Source organism: Crotalus tigris, unplaced genomic scaffold, assembly GCF_016545835.1.
Source record: "Crotalus tigris isolate CLP2741 ecotype Arizona unplaced genomic scaffold, ASM1654583v1 scf7180000017628.32516253702:7417878, whole genome shotgun sequence".
In the NCBI taxonomy this organism is placed as follows: domain Eukaryota; kingdom Metazoa; phylum Chordata; class Lepidosauria; order Squamata; family Viperidae; genus Crotalus; species Crotalus tigris.
The window spans coordinates 5238792-5252075 of NW_024096523.1; the positions used below are offsets into that span (position 1 = coordinate 5238792).

At 43.8% G+C, this 13284-nt stretch overlaps 2 long non-coding RNA genes across 2 annotated transcripts; both read left to right on the forward strand.

Moving 5' to 3' along the window:
* The first annotated feature begins 1683 nt into the window (after positions 1-1683).
* On the forward strand, positions 1684-8151 carry LOC120304127. Its single transcript, XR_005555638.1, has 2 exons — positions 1684-2888; positions 4514-8151. It is a non-coding gene; the product is annotated as an uncharacterized LOC120304127 (long non-coding RNA).
* A 611-nt stretch (positions 8152-8762) lies between these two features.
* On the forward strand, positions 8763-12282 carry LOC120304126. Its single transcript, XR_005555637.1, has 2 exons — positions 8763-11406; positions 11548-12282. It is a non-coding gene; the product is annotated as an uncharacterized LOC120304126 (long non-coding RNA).
* Positions 12283-13284: the final 1002 nt, after the last annotated feature.

Sequence of the window (13284 nt, forward strand, 5' to 3'; positions counted from 1 at the left end):
TTCTCAACAGATTCCTTCTTCTCCTCCGCCTTCTTCCCTCTCGTTTCAAATGGCCGAACGTGGGGAGATTAAAGCGTGGACATTCTTCCTCAGCTGGGTCCCAATTTGCGGCTAAAGGCCCGGGCTTTCCTCGGCCTCGCCCCTCTTCCCCCCCCCCCCAGGGACTGGCTACCTCGCTTAGATCTGGGCTTGTCTTGCGGGAGAAGAAGTCGCTCCCTGGAGCGGAGGTTGGGCGCGAAGGTTGCCCAGCTGGAGCGGAACCCTGGACGGCCAGCGCCACTTGGGCAGCGTTTCCCAATAGTTACACGCCCTGTTTAAATACCCCCTTCCCCCGTCCAGTGCACGTCTTTGGGGGATGCTGGTGGAAGTATGAATAAGACGCACTCAACTCCTTCCTCCTCTAAAATGAGTTTCGGGATTAAATACTTGGAACTTAACCGTGATGGCGGCGGACTATTTTGCGCTGGCTTTTCCTTTGTCGTTTTTTTATTTCAAACGGGGTTTCCCTCCTTCCTCTCATTGGCCTCCATAATCCTGACCCGTTTAGCTATACCGGCCTTTTTTCTATGCCTCCCTCGAGTTCACAACATCTTCCCCGACTACGGTACTACAGTACACTCCACACACCTACCGTCCTGGATATATAAAAGAAGCACGCGCGCGCAGAGGAAAAGAGCAAGAAAGACATTTTCCTAAGATAACAACAGGAACCTAAATTGTTGCCAACCTCGCTGCCTCCCTCGGAAAACGTGTGAGTGCGAGTAATCTAGAAATACATTGTTAAAAAAAGGGGGGGTTGGTTGACGAGTAGAATTCTATAGGGGCAGAAAAATCAGAAAACCTGGGCTACCGTCTTTTGCATGGGAAAGTCTTTTAATAAAGTATATTCGTCTGAAAAGGTGCTATTCAAATCCTTTGGGTGTGGGACTGCCCTCGGTTAACGCGCGTCCTCCTGCAACGTCTACAGAAAGGGGCAAAAAGAAAAAGAAAGCAGAAAAAGACTGGAGGACTCTTCTGATGCATAGGAGAAAAACGCGTTTCATGCTGTATAATTTTTTTAAAAAATCGTAAATCGATATAGAGTCGCTGGATTCTTCAAGCCTGCTCTGCAGAGATGATCTAACTTTATTAATCGCCTCGATATTTTCTGGGGTATTAAATAAAGAGAAATCAACCTCCTCTGGGACATTGGCTCCTCCCACCTTCCCCCCAAATAAAATAGCACATTTCCTCCCCCACCTTGGATCCCCCTCCCCACCCCTCTTATTCTACCTTCCTCTTCTCTGTCTTCCGAGGAGGCTTCCTTCCGTTCTCAACCCACAACACTATCCCCACCCCATGCCCCCCCACCCTCATTTTCTTCTGGGCCGGGTCTCCCGGGTCTCCGTAATCTCAGGCAGCTGAGACCCTTCCCTTAATCCTGCTTTCAGCACCATTTGGGTTGATTCTCGGGGTGGGGAAGAGGAGGGGGAGCGGGGGGGGGAGGGAGGGAGGCAGAGTGTAAATTGCACATCACAAGGCATTTTGCGCACAGTCCGCAGATGCTGCCGGCGGGGTGTGCAGAAAGAGGGCGAATGCCGGGGATGAGGATACCCAGGGAAGCATCTTGTTTTGTTGATGTCAAGGGGAGAGAGAGAGAGAGAGAGAGAGAGAGAGAGAGAGAGAGAGAGAGAGAGAGAGAGAGAGAGAGAGAGAGAGAGAGAGAGAGAGAGAGAGAGAGATCCCGCCGCCTTCCAGACACTGCTCCTCCTCTCCAGCAAAGAAGAGGGGTAATTTCGCCCCTCATATAGCTACGCATCGATCCGCCGTCGTTTATTTATGTTGATGGGTAGAAAGAAAGAAAGAAAGAAAGAAAGAAAGAAAGAAAGAAAGAAAGAAAGAAAGAAAGAAAGAAAGAAAGAAAGAGAAGCGCCCTGCTTCCGAGCTTGCTCAATTGCTCAAACCAAGCCCCAGAAAAAAAATCCGTGGTTTCGACGACCAGAAAGCTGAGTCGGGGGAGAGCGCCTGAGGACAAGCAAAAGCCGAGAGAAGAGCCTCCCCCCTCCAGCTTCCTCTCCCCCCCCCCAGGATACTTGAATTCAAGCCCTACAGTAGAAACAAACTGGAGAGGAGAAAGGAGAAGAAGCGGCGCGGAGGACGAAGCAGCGGGTCAGCCATTCGCCTCAATTTCGGCAGCTGAGGCGGGAGAACCCTCTCCGCGTGCGGAAAAAGGAAAAAAGGGAGGGGGGGGGACTGAAAGCAGAATTGCGAAGACCGGGAGAGAAGCGGACAATTAAGAAGGGGAGGGGGGACCGCAGCGGCGGCGGCAGCAGCAGCAACAGCTTTGGAGGGAGAGAAGACAGCTTCCTGAGGTCCCTGCCACCCCCAGCGGGTACTCTCCGCACCCCGTTTTCCGCGAAGCCTGCGGCAGAAGCGAGGGTGCAACCCAGCGGCTAGAAGGGGAGAAAGGAAGGGAGCGAGCGAGCCGAAGCAACTCCCCCCTCCCCCCAGCAACTCCTCATCGAGACCAGAGAGGCGGAGAAGCCCACCCCGGCCTGGCTTGGCGCACCAGCTTGGATCCTTCTTGTTCCGCTCTTTTTCCTCCGCCCTCCGTCCCTTCCACCTTCCCGCGCCTTTTCTTCTCCCCCCCCCCCCGTTTGGCTTAAGCCCTTCGTGTTCACAGCGGACCTTGATTTAATTTCGATACAATTAAGGCACGCGGTGAATGCCAAGAGAGAAGCCACGTCCAGCCTCCCCTCGCTCGGGTCCTCGAAAGGTGCGGTGCGGTCCAGAGCCACGGAAGGAAGAGGTTGGGCGGCCGCGGATCAATTTCTTCCTCGGCTGCATCCAGCCCGGGACACGGATGATCAAAGACAGATTTGCTCGCTTGTTTTTTGTTCTTTTTAAAGGTAAACATCCTGGCTGGTAAGGGTACGAGGGGATATTAGCATTCCTGGTTTACTTGGCTTTAATTTTTGGACCGTTAGCTACGTGTGTGTGTGAGAGAGAGAGAGGGGGGGGCGTGTGAGCGTGCGTGCGTGTGAGCGAACGAGCGTGTGCAATAAATGCTGTTTCAACCCCTGATTTGGAAGCTGTGGGTCTTACCTAAATGTGTGTGTGTGTGTGTGTGTGTGTGTGTGTGTGTGTGTATAAAATGGTGCCGGTGGAGATCAAGATGATTCAACAGCTTTATACTGTGGTGCTAAGAGATTCTGAAGAAAGGGAGGGGGGAGAGGAGGTGAAATTAGCTGCCTGGCCTGTCAGACCCCTTTTGCTAGAGTTGGCAGGTGAGGGGTAGTTGAGTAAATCCAGCAGTGAAGAGTGTGAAGTCCGGGCAGCCCTGGCAAATGTGACCATTGTGTGTGAGTGTGTATATGCGGCTCGTATGCGTATTGTCCTGCGCATCTTTAAAAGGGGGAAGGTGGAGAAGTGAGTAGTGGCTTTGTGGATCCTATTGGAAGGGGGAAGGGAGGGGAAGGGAGGGGAAGCGCAAAGAGGGGGCATGGCAAATGCTGCAGTGGCTGCCCCCCCCCGTTTATCCTGTATCAGCCTTTCCCAACTTCCGTTCTCAAAATGATTTGATCAGAACGATTAGACTGGGTCCATTCAAAGTCAGGTCCAATTCACATGGAAGGCACCGTTTTGTGGGCCTTCTATGTAACTGAACCTGCATTTCATATTTTGCGCAAGGTTGGCGAGGAGCTGAAGGAAGGGAAGGGAGTGAGTTTCTCCCTTAATATTTCCCTTTGGTGAGAGGAACTTTAAAAGAGAGAGAGAAAAATTCTTTATCTAGTGTCTAAAATTCAAATTCCGCATCTGAAAATAAATATACCAAATAAAATGAGAAGCTAGAATTGCCCCTTTCCTTTTATACGTTCCAAGATCTGAAGAGTAGGAGAAGTGCATCTTATTAATTGGGTTCAGAAAAAAAAGTCTTTACCCAAATCTTTCCAGATAGGTCTATTTTTACCCTCGCTCTGTTTATGCTCTGTTTATGCCACAACGTTAACCTGGTTAAAATTTGCCCATCACAGTGGAGCACCACAATAAGCAAATGGTCTTGGTTTACGTCACAGCTTAAGCTAAAGTGACTAACTTTAGCATTTTGTGCTAATGACTGATTGGGTTCAGCATGTTACAAGCACAATCCCTAACATCCTGGCACCTTTCCCTAGTTCGGCTTTTAGCCTTTCATATGCATTTCTCTTAAGATGTCAATAATCTACAAATACTAGACCAGGCTGTATAGATGATGGAAGCTGTAGTCAAATACATATGGGAGACAAGATTGTCCTCTCTGTGGAGGGAGCGCTCGTGCCGAGAGGTTGAGAGACTCGGGAGAGTTTCAGGACCACGGAGAGTTCTTTTCGTTCGTGGTGCTTTGCTGAATCGCAACGCCGTGTGTTCCCCCCCACCCCACCCCGTCTGATGGAAATGGATGGAATTAATTAAGATCCGCAATCGCGGAAGATGAAGTGATGAGGACGTTTGCCTCTTAGCAAAATAATCGATGCAGTCTCTCGCCTGATACAAGGTCCTCGGGCATGCTGAAGACAAGGAGAGAAAGCAGAAACCCCTTTTCCCCTAAAGCCTCTGACAGAGAGAAGGAAGGCCCGTAGACGCAGCATCTTGGGATCGTGTGAGTAAAACCTACTAGCTTCTTTCTGCTTTGCCTAGACCCTGCGCCGGAGCACCCTGTTTTTACCACGCGAGGCCAGGAACTAGGGCTGCTGCTGCTGCTGCCGCTGTCGCTGTCCCTCGCCCTCCCCCGCTGTGCCCATCTCCTGGGCTACTTTCTGCAGGAAGGGGGAGGAGCCGACATCCCACTTCTCCCCACCCCACTCCCCCCCCCACCCCCGCGGTCTTCGCCATCTGCCTCGGAGACCTTTTGCCTTCTCAAGGACAGAAGGCTGGAGGAGAGGGGGAGACAGCAGGAAAATAGAATTCGCTGACGGGTGGGTATAAGAAGGAGCCGGGAGGAGGAGGAGGAGCAGAGAGGGAGGAAGGCAAAATCTCGGATTTGGGTCTCCGGTTTAATAGGGATGCTAAAGCATTCTGCAGCCTGCCTGGCCTATTTTTTCTCCCTCCACAACTTTCCCCAGTTCTTGTTTCACAGCCCTTCTAGGCACTGGGACCCCAGTTATGCTAAGGCTGGCGTTTTTCTCTCCACCCAGGGGTGTGTGTGTATATGTGTGCGTAAGTGCATGCACGCTTGTGTTGTCTGTTCATATCCAGCACAGAGGATCCCACTCCCAACCATCAGAGCTGAGGTTTTCCACTGGCTGTTGTGCAAAGCCATAGGTGAGGCTCATCAGGGCTTACTCCCAAGTAGCTGTGTGTAAGATTGCAGCTTAGGCACTCTGGATGGAGTTCAGGCAGGCTTCCCATTTTTTTCTGTACTTGACACAGAACTATAAGGAAGGAACCTGCCTAGGAGAGAAATTCGGCTTTAAAAAACCCAAATATTTACTGGCTTGAAGGATACACACTCAGAAGGATGTGGTATGTGCACTAGGACAGCTACACAGCACAGCATCGCTGCCACCTCCCAAGCAGATGATAGCAGGAAACTCAGCATAGCGCCATCTTAAATAGCTCTTTCTTTAAATCTTTATTGCTCACTCCTGATGTCATTGTGCGCATTTTGAATATTTAAAATTTGGGGCATCTCTGTCCAGATTTGAGATGTGAGAGAAGAAAAACCCCATTAGTAGTATATTATGAGTCTTTTATAGATACTTTAATCTTTTTTTTTTTAGACACATCCAACAGAGTGATCTAAAAGGGATTTATTACATTAGGAACTATACTACTTGCAGCAATAGCTTTTGTAACCGGAATCATCAAATCTGCACTTACAGTTTATAATTAATAAGGAAGTCTTATTTTATCAAACCAAGGCAAGGTTCTTGCTCCTGGTTCCTTGTTTATAATCTGTATTATACCCCTTAATGAAAGTAGAAACAGAATCATAGTCTCTGCATATTTATTTGGAAATAAGACCCATTTAATTCTGACAGGGTTCATATACTAAAGCATGGTTTGTGTGACATTGTGTTCAACAATTTGCTGAACACACCATAAACAGTTTGGTTCATATAACACATGCACACACACATCAAGGTGTTGTGTGAACAAGGAGATTGTGAGAAAATATGCAGAGCCTGAGTTTTCAAAGCAGATCAGGGTTTAGGGATTCTAATTAGTGTGTTGATTATCCGTAAGCATTAACTTCGCATTTTAATCTTCCAGAAATTAAAAGACAGCTGCATTTCTATGTGTTGATGGCTCAAAAGACAGCGATGTATGTGTGTCACGATATACTCGGTTGTGTAGTCTTTTCTTTGAAATCCAAAATGCTTTCTGAATTTTTATATTGTAACCTTGTAAGGCTTTCTGGAAGTCCTTTGTAGATGAGAGTGTTTGAGTCATCTTTTAAAGATAGGACTGTCCTTGTTCATACACAACCCTCACAGTTCCATATAGGAGAAATAGAATAATGAAGAAGGGAGGAAATATTGATTTTGGAAGCCCTTTTCCTTTGCATTGCCCCCCCCCCTTTTTTTTTCTACAGATGGATCTTGGCCTCTAAACAAGTCACCTTTGAAAGAAAATGGCACAGACAAGATCTAGGTCTTGACGCTGCTTCTTTTTGAAGTGCTTGATCATTTGGGATCTTTTCAGAATTGCTAGCAGAGCCTAAAGGGATATATGTTGTGCCACTGCTGGGGAAATCAGTCAATTAAGCCATTGTAGCATGCATCAAATTATCCGCATGATTGGAGATGGAATAACCATCTTGATAGGCTTTCTAAAGACAGGACTGCAACCCTACCCATATACAATCTATGTGAAAGGCTAATCTTCAGTGGGTTTTATAGGGGTGTTTTTCCAGACAAGGAAAAAAAGGGGGAGAAACCCACCTTGGTATTGAGAGGGCATTGTACTGCTTGCTCTTCATTAAATTGTAGCTGCAATCTCAAGTCAGGGATGCCACTTAGCAGAATTGTGGGTTCACAAATGCAGTAGGGAGGGGGTGGTTCACCACAATGTAAACCAAGTAAAAGGATGCATGTTATCCCTTACACTCCTCCCCCAGTTAAACTGCAGTGTTCAGAATAAAAAATGACTCAACTGCACCACTGTTCTCCAAGGCCAGTTCTTCTTTCAAAAGAAGTTAGCAAATGTCTATTGCTAATATTTTTATCTTATGCACGTATGTCATAAAGGATGGGGCTCTTTTTCAATGAATAAGGTTTTGAATAATGTGTCCTTCTGCCAGTATGGAAGGTCTTTTGCTAGTAACTAAAATTGCTAAAGCTGAGGATTGATTTAGGTCAATCAATCAGCTATACTTTCCATTCCTGAATATTATTATTCAATCCAGCAGAAGGATCTGGGGGGGGGGTCAAAAACAACCTCATAAATGTAAAACCCATCCATCTCCTCCCTCACCCAAATCTCATCTCACTTCTTGAGATGTTGGCAAATTCATCCAAGGATCTCAGGAGATAACAAGGCTAAAAATGCATGAAAATGTGTGAAAACCAGGCCATTTTTAATTTTAAAAAAATAATAATTTGAGGATTTTGTATGCACCATTTTGGGTAGCAGTGATAGATGTGCTGGTACTTGTAGGCATTCTGCCAATTCCTAATTTAGCCTGACTGTTAGTAAGTAGCTCAGAAATATCACATACTCTGCCTCCCTTAAAGTGGGTAACTCTAGAGGTAAAAGAGAAATTGTACTTTTTAATGCCTCATTGTTAATTCTCTGCTCTTGGAAAGGTGGCAAAGCCTAGTTTTCTTCATGAAGTGTCAATTTTGATGGGTTTTTTTTATTGTTTGTTTCTGATGTGTTTCCAAATATTTAGCAATGTCAAGTGTATACCGCTATCTCCTGTGCTGGTACAGTCCGTTGCAGAATGGTGCTGCTCTTATTGCGCAAGGCACAATAAATAAATTCACTCCGAAGGGATCAGAGAGCAGCACCATTGGGCGTCTCTTGCTGATATGACCATATAAGTGCACAGCAGTGGTCTCTGGTTGAAACCATCTTGTTTCATATACCCGAGTTAAGTCCATTTATGCCTTTACTGACCTGGGACGGTGCAGACAACTTTGCCTGTCTTTTGTTTTAAGCCTAAAAACAGTTTTGGTTTTAACCAGTATAGCAACCAAAGAAAAATGATGGGGGACGGGCCTTGTTAAAATGTGTCTTACACTATTTGTCCAATTTTTGTCTTTTATCAAATTCTCATTAGAACTACAGACTTTTGAGCAGGGGGGGGGGAATCCAGAATGCCCGTATTTTCTCTCTTCCTGTGTAGTTGTGTGATAGGAATTGGAATAAGAACGACATAGGTTCAGGTTCCTCTCTTTCAGGGCTAACTTCTTTGATCAAATTTGGACTACTTTGAAATTTAAAAGTGTAAGCAAAATCATTTGTTTGGTATTAACCTGGGATCTCATCTTATATCTTTTGTATCAATGGGGCTGGAGTTATATCCTATTACAGGCAGTCCTCAGCTTACAACAGTTCAGTTAGTGACCATTCAAAGTTACAATGGAATGTGAAAATGTTTTCACATTTATGACCATTGCTGCAGCATCCCCCTGGTCACATAATCAAAATTCAGATGCCTGTCAACTGACTCATATTTACATATTTATGCTGCAGCATCCCGGAGTCATGTGATCATATTTTGTGACCTTTTGACCAGCAAAGCCCATGGGGAAGCTAGATTCACTGAACAGCCATGTTGCTGACTTAACAACTGCAGTGATTCACTTAACAACTGTGGCAAGAAAGGTCTTAAAATAGGACAAAACTCACGTAGCAAATGTCTCTCTTAGCAACAGAAATTTGGGGCTCAATTATGGTTGTAAGTCAAGGGCTACCTATATTGTTACATTCCCTGGATGGATGAAAATATGAACATTATTGGGTTTCTCTTGAATTTCTATCAATGTTCCTTGTGTTTGTACGAAGGGGGTTTTAGGAAGAAAACTCTGCCTGCCAAGAGTGGTTTTTGACTAGACACCAAAACTGACATTGTTCCAATCAAGGTGAAAACAAGATCTCAGATAGACTAGTCAGTTCTCCGCTTTCCACACCAACATCTGAAAATGGACTGCCAGACAAAGGAAGTGTAGGTATTAATAATTAAAACAGCACTCTAAGCATCTACTGTGCTTTTTAGCTCTTACAGCATAATATAGAAGCAACCGATGTGGCATTGTTAAGCTCATCTCTATTTTGCAGAAGAGCAACGAATCATCCATTAAGTCAGAGTGAAATTCCCATCAAATGTAAGTTTGCTATATATAAACTGCAATATTTATATATTTTTTCTATCTTAATATTGGGAAGATGCACCTTTTTGAGATGAGAGAAACGTTTGCATTTTTTATGTTTGCCCCGGCCATCTTGACCACATCCAGAACTAGCTCTTAGCCAAGGGCAAAATGCCTTGGAAAAACAGGTTGAAGTCCACTCTGTTCAAGGAAACAGTGCAGGCCAATCACCAGGCACAATCTGTCTCCTCTTTTGGTGGCCAGGAAAACAGGCATGGTCATCAACTCCGTTCACGTCCTGTCAAGTCGTATCAGAGGCTGCATGCAACAAAATGTGATTTCTTTAGCAATTTGATAGAAGGACCAATCACCTCTCTTTGGAAGCATTTGAGCAGAGCCTGAAAAGCCATAAGGCCATGGATACTTTAATTTAGATTCTTGCATTGAACAAGGAGTTGGGCTCATTAACCTAATAGAACCTTCCAAATAAGATTTTATGATTCTAAAGGGGAGAAAGAGCTGTTTGAAGAAGTTAAAAAAAAGATGGAGAGAAGCAAACCTAAAAGGCAACCAGAGTAATTAGGCTGGTCAAAGAAGTTCTGGCTTGTGCTGCATGTTCTTGATAGTCACAGTGAACATAGAAAGACATGGATCCAGACGTTGGCTCAGTGCTTGAAGCATGCAATGTTTGAAAACCACAGGTCATGACCAAAGGCAGGCAAGGTGGCCTTCTATGCCCCATGACCACAAAGTGGTTTCTGTGTTTGAAAACTGCCAAAGAAGGGAATGAGTCATAGCCCATCTGTCACTAGGTTAAAAACATAGAATCATAAATGGAAGGGACCTTTAGAGGTCTTGTAGTCCAACCCTCTGGCCAAGACAGGAGACCTTATACCATCCTGAACAAAGTCCAATCTTTTTTTTTTTTTTTTTGAAGATCTCCAGCAATAGAACACCCACTCCATATCCATTTTAATAGTGTGAAAACAGTTCCCATCAATTTGGCTGTTCAAATAGAGATTAGCAAGATTGGTGCTAGTAATCCCAAAATAGCTTGTTTTCAGAGGTGACTAGAGTTGCCATACAATATAGCTGGAGAGCATCAGAATGCTCAGCCCAATCTTTCTGCCAGTCCAATACTGTCTCCCTGAGTCTGTGATAGATCAAAAAGAAATAGAGGAGATGGTAAGGTAAGGCCTGTTAATAAAGTTTAACTCCAGATAGCATACTTTCTTTTCTACTAGAAGCAATTGTGAAGAACAAATTTGCAACTGTGGTCTTTTCTGAAGTTATTGCGGGGTGGGTGGGTTAATGTCCAGTTTAGTCTACAGTCTTGGGATGTTTGGGGGCGGTCTCCCACTTATGGGATAAGCAGGTTCAATCCTACTTGGATTTTTGAGACCAGTCAATGCTAGTTTACTGCCATCTAGCTGCACTATGTCCCTTACTGTAGTTTAAAAAAAGGGAACCACAATTGTTTTATTTATTTCTTCATGCTGAATAGGTAATTTTTCAATCAGAATTTTCTAAGTAAGGATTCAGCTGCAAGTTTGCATAAAGATAAGTTCTTCCATCTGCTACAAGGATGTTTACATGGGATAGTTAAAAAGGGGGGGAAGATTATGTCCACAACAGACTGACTGAAACTCTGCCCATTTTTAATATGCATCTCACATTTGATGTTCATAAAAAGCAAGCAGAGCTTTGACTGCACCATTGTGGATGCCATCATGACTTCTTTGACTATAGCTTGTAGAGACCTGGATCTGCTATACAGTCAAATGCTCAGTGGAAATTACCAATTACAGTAACTGCTTCTGAACACTTAAATATTGTGGTTTTTTACCCATCTTTCAGGTTATACTGCCCTCTGAAGCCAGTTGATGAGACAAGAGCCAGTGCCTAATTAAACATGGTTTTAAAAACCCTTAAACAAGCGACAATTAAAGCCTTTGTTTGTTTTTCTTATGTGTGTAGCACAATTCCTGCCAGATGCAGAACGGAATTAATTTGGTGTTCTGAGTTCTTTTACAAAGACAGCAGTGATCATGCCATATCTTTGGATTCTACTTCCAGAATTTAATGGCACAATTTCCAAAATATCAAGGGCAGAATTTCCTGTCACCTCAAGGTGGGAATCTGTCTGTCTGTCTGTCTGTCTGTCTGTCCGTCCATCCAAACACTTTTTTGAAAAGATTTCTGTGTGAGGCAACCCAGCACACTTTTGAGTTTTTTGCTCATCCTTTATGGCTCTCTTCTCCATTCCTTTCAGCCCATGAAAAGTTTGCTACCTTTCTTGCTAAAAAGCAGAGGTGCCCACAAGGTACAGTCAACACTTCAAGCTCTACCCATTCTTATGCAAATGAGGCTCACCTAAAAAACATACTGAGCTGCAATTGCACTCTTCCGTTCATTTCCTTGACTGTTTTGAGAACCTCCTGTGTTCACTCCTGTAAACTACTCTCAGACAGCTTGATCTTTTCCTTTTAACGAACCTTAAAACGCACACGGTTGGTCTATGCTGGCTTGTGACACTGTGTCCTACAAAGCAATGTATTCTTTTTTTATTCCTTTATTTGCTCAATTTATATACCAAGCTCAGGAGCTGAAGAAGCATTCATAACTCCCCTTCCTATTATTTTTGTGCTCAACTCTGAGATAGGTTGGATTGATGGAGAATGACTGGCCCAAAGTCACCCAACTGAGTTTCCAGACAGAGGAAAGGCCCAGGATTCTCCAATGCTAGTTCAATGGCTTAATAATTATAGCAAAATAGCTCTTATAATGCTGAAGGAATGTAACAACTGATTAAATGAATTGAACTATGCTGAAATGAAATATTCTTGACCTTCCCATCAAAATAGTCAAGGTAGAGTTGTATGCAGAAAGGTGATATGCAGAGATAGGATTTTAGAACAATGTGTCTTTTCTTGTATGTATATGCTAAGTTTTAAATGACTGCATTTTGTATAAATAAAGTATCCACTTTCCCCCACCCTTAATAAAATGATTCTTGTGTTGAATTTCTTTAAGCAACAATTTGCTGTCCTGTATGCTACTAAGGGATGTATGCATGTGGATGAAACAAATTGCTTACTTAAGTTATCATCATTCTGATTTTTAATCTGCCTAGGAACTGAAATTATCTGACAAAATTGCTGCATCCTTTAAAAAAACTATAAATATTTAGGAAAATGCAAGCTGGGCAGTAAAACAAATGATTAGCATAAGAAATTGCATACACTTAAACTCTCTCACAACTTGCTGCCTTCCAGATGTTTGGATGGTTCTTATACAGTTTTAGCTAGAAATGAAAATTCCCAGTTCAGATCTTATCCATAAAAGTCAATTTCTGGACCCATACAGGTAGTCCTTTACTTACATTTCATTTAGTCACCATTTGAAGTTATAACAGCGCTGAAAAAAATGAGTTATGGCCATTTTTTCACGCTTATGACCCTTGCAGCATCCCCATGGGCATGTGATCAAAATTCAGTCACTTGGCAACTGACTCATATTTATGATGGTTGCTGTGTCCCAGGGTCATGTGATCATCTTTTGCGACCTTCTGACAAGCAAAGTCAATGGGGAAGCCAGATTCACTTAACAGTGTTACTAATTTAACACCTGATTCACTCAACAACTGTGGCAAGCAAGGTCATAAAATAGGGCAAAATTCACTTAACAAATGTCTCACTTAGCAACAGAAATGTTGGGCACAATTGTAGTCATACGTTGAGGACTACCTGTATAATATTCAGCCACTTATGTCAAAAACTACCTACGAGTTTCCCTATTATCAATGAAGAGATTTATCTCCTTGTAGAAACAAATGCAGATGATGCTATATTGATTCTAAATGGGAAATTACTTCCATTGCTGAAATTCTTAGATTTCATCTAAATAAATGTTAAAGTGTGGTCAGAAAACAACCATTTCTCATTTTAGGCAGTTGTCAAAGAAGCTTAGATTCCCTCTGCCCTAAACTAACTTATGGCTGGAGAAACTT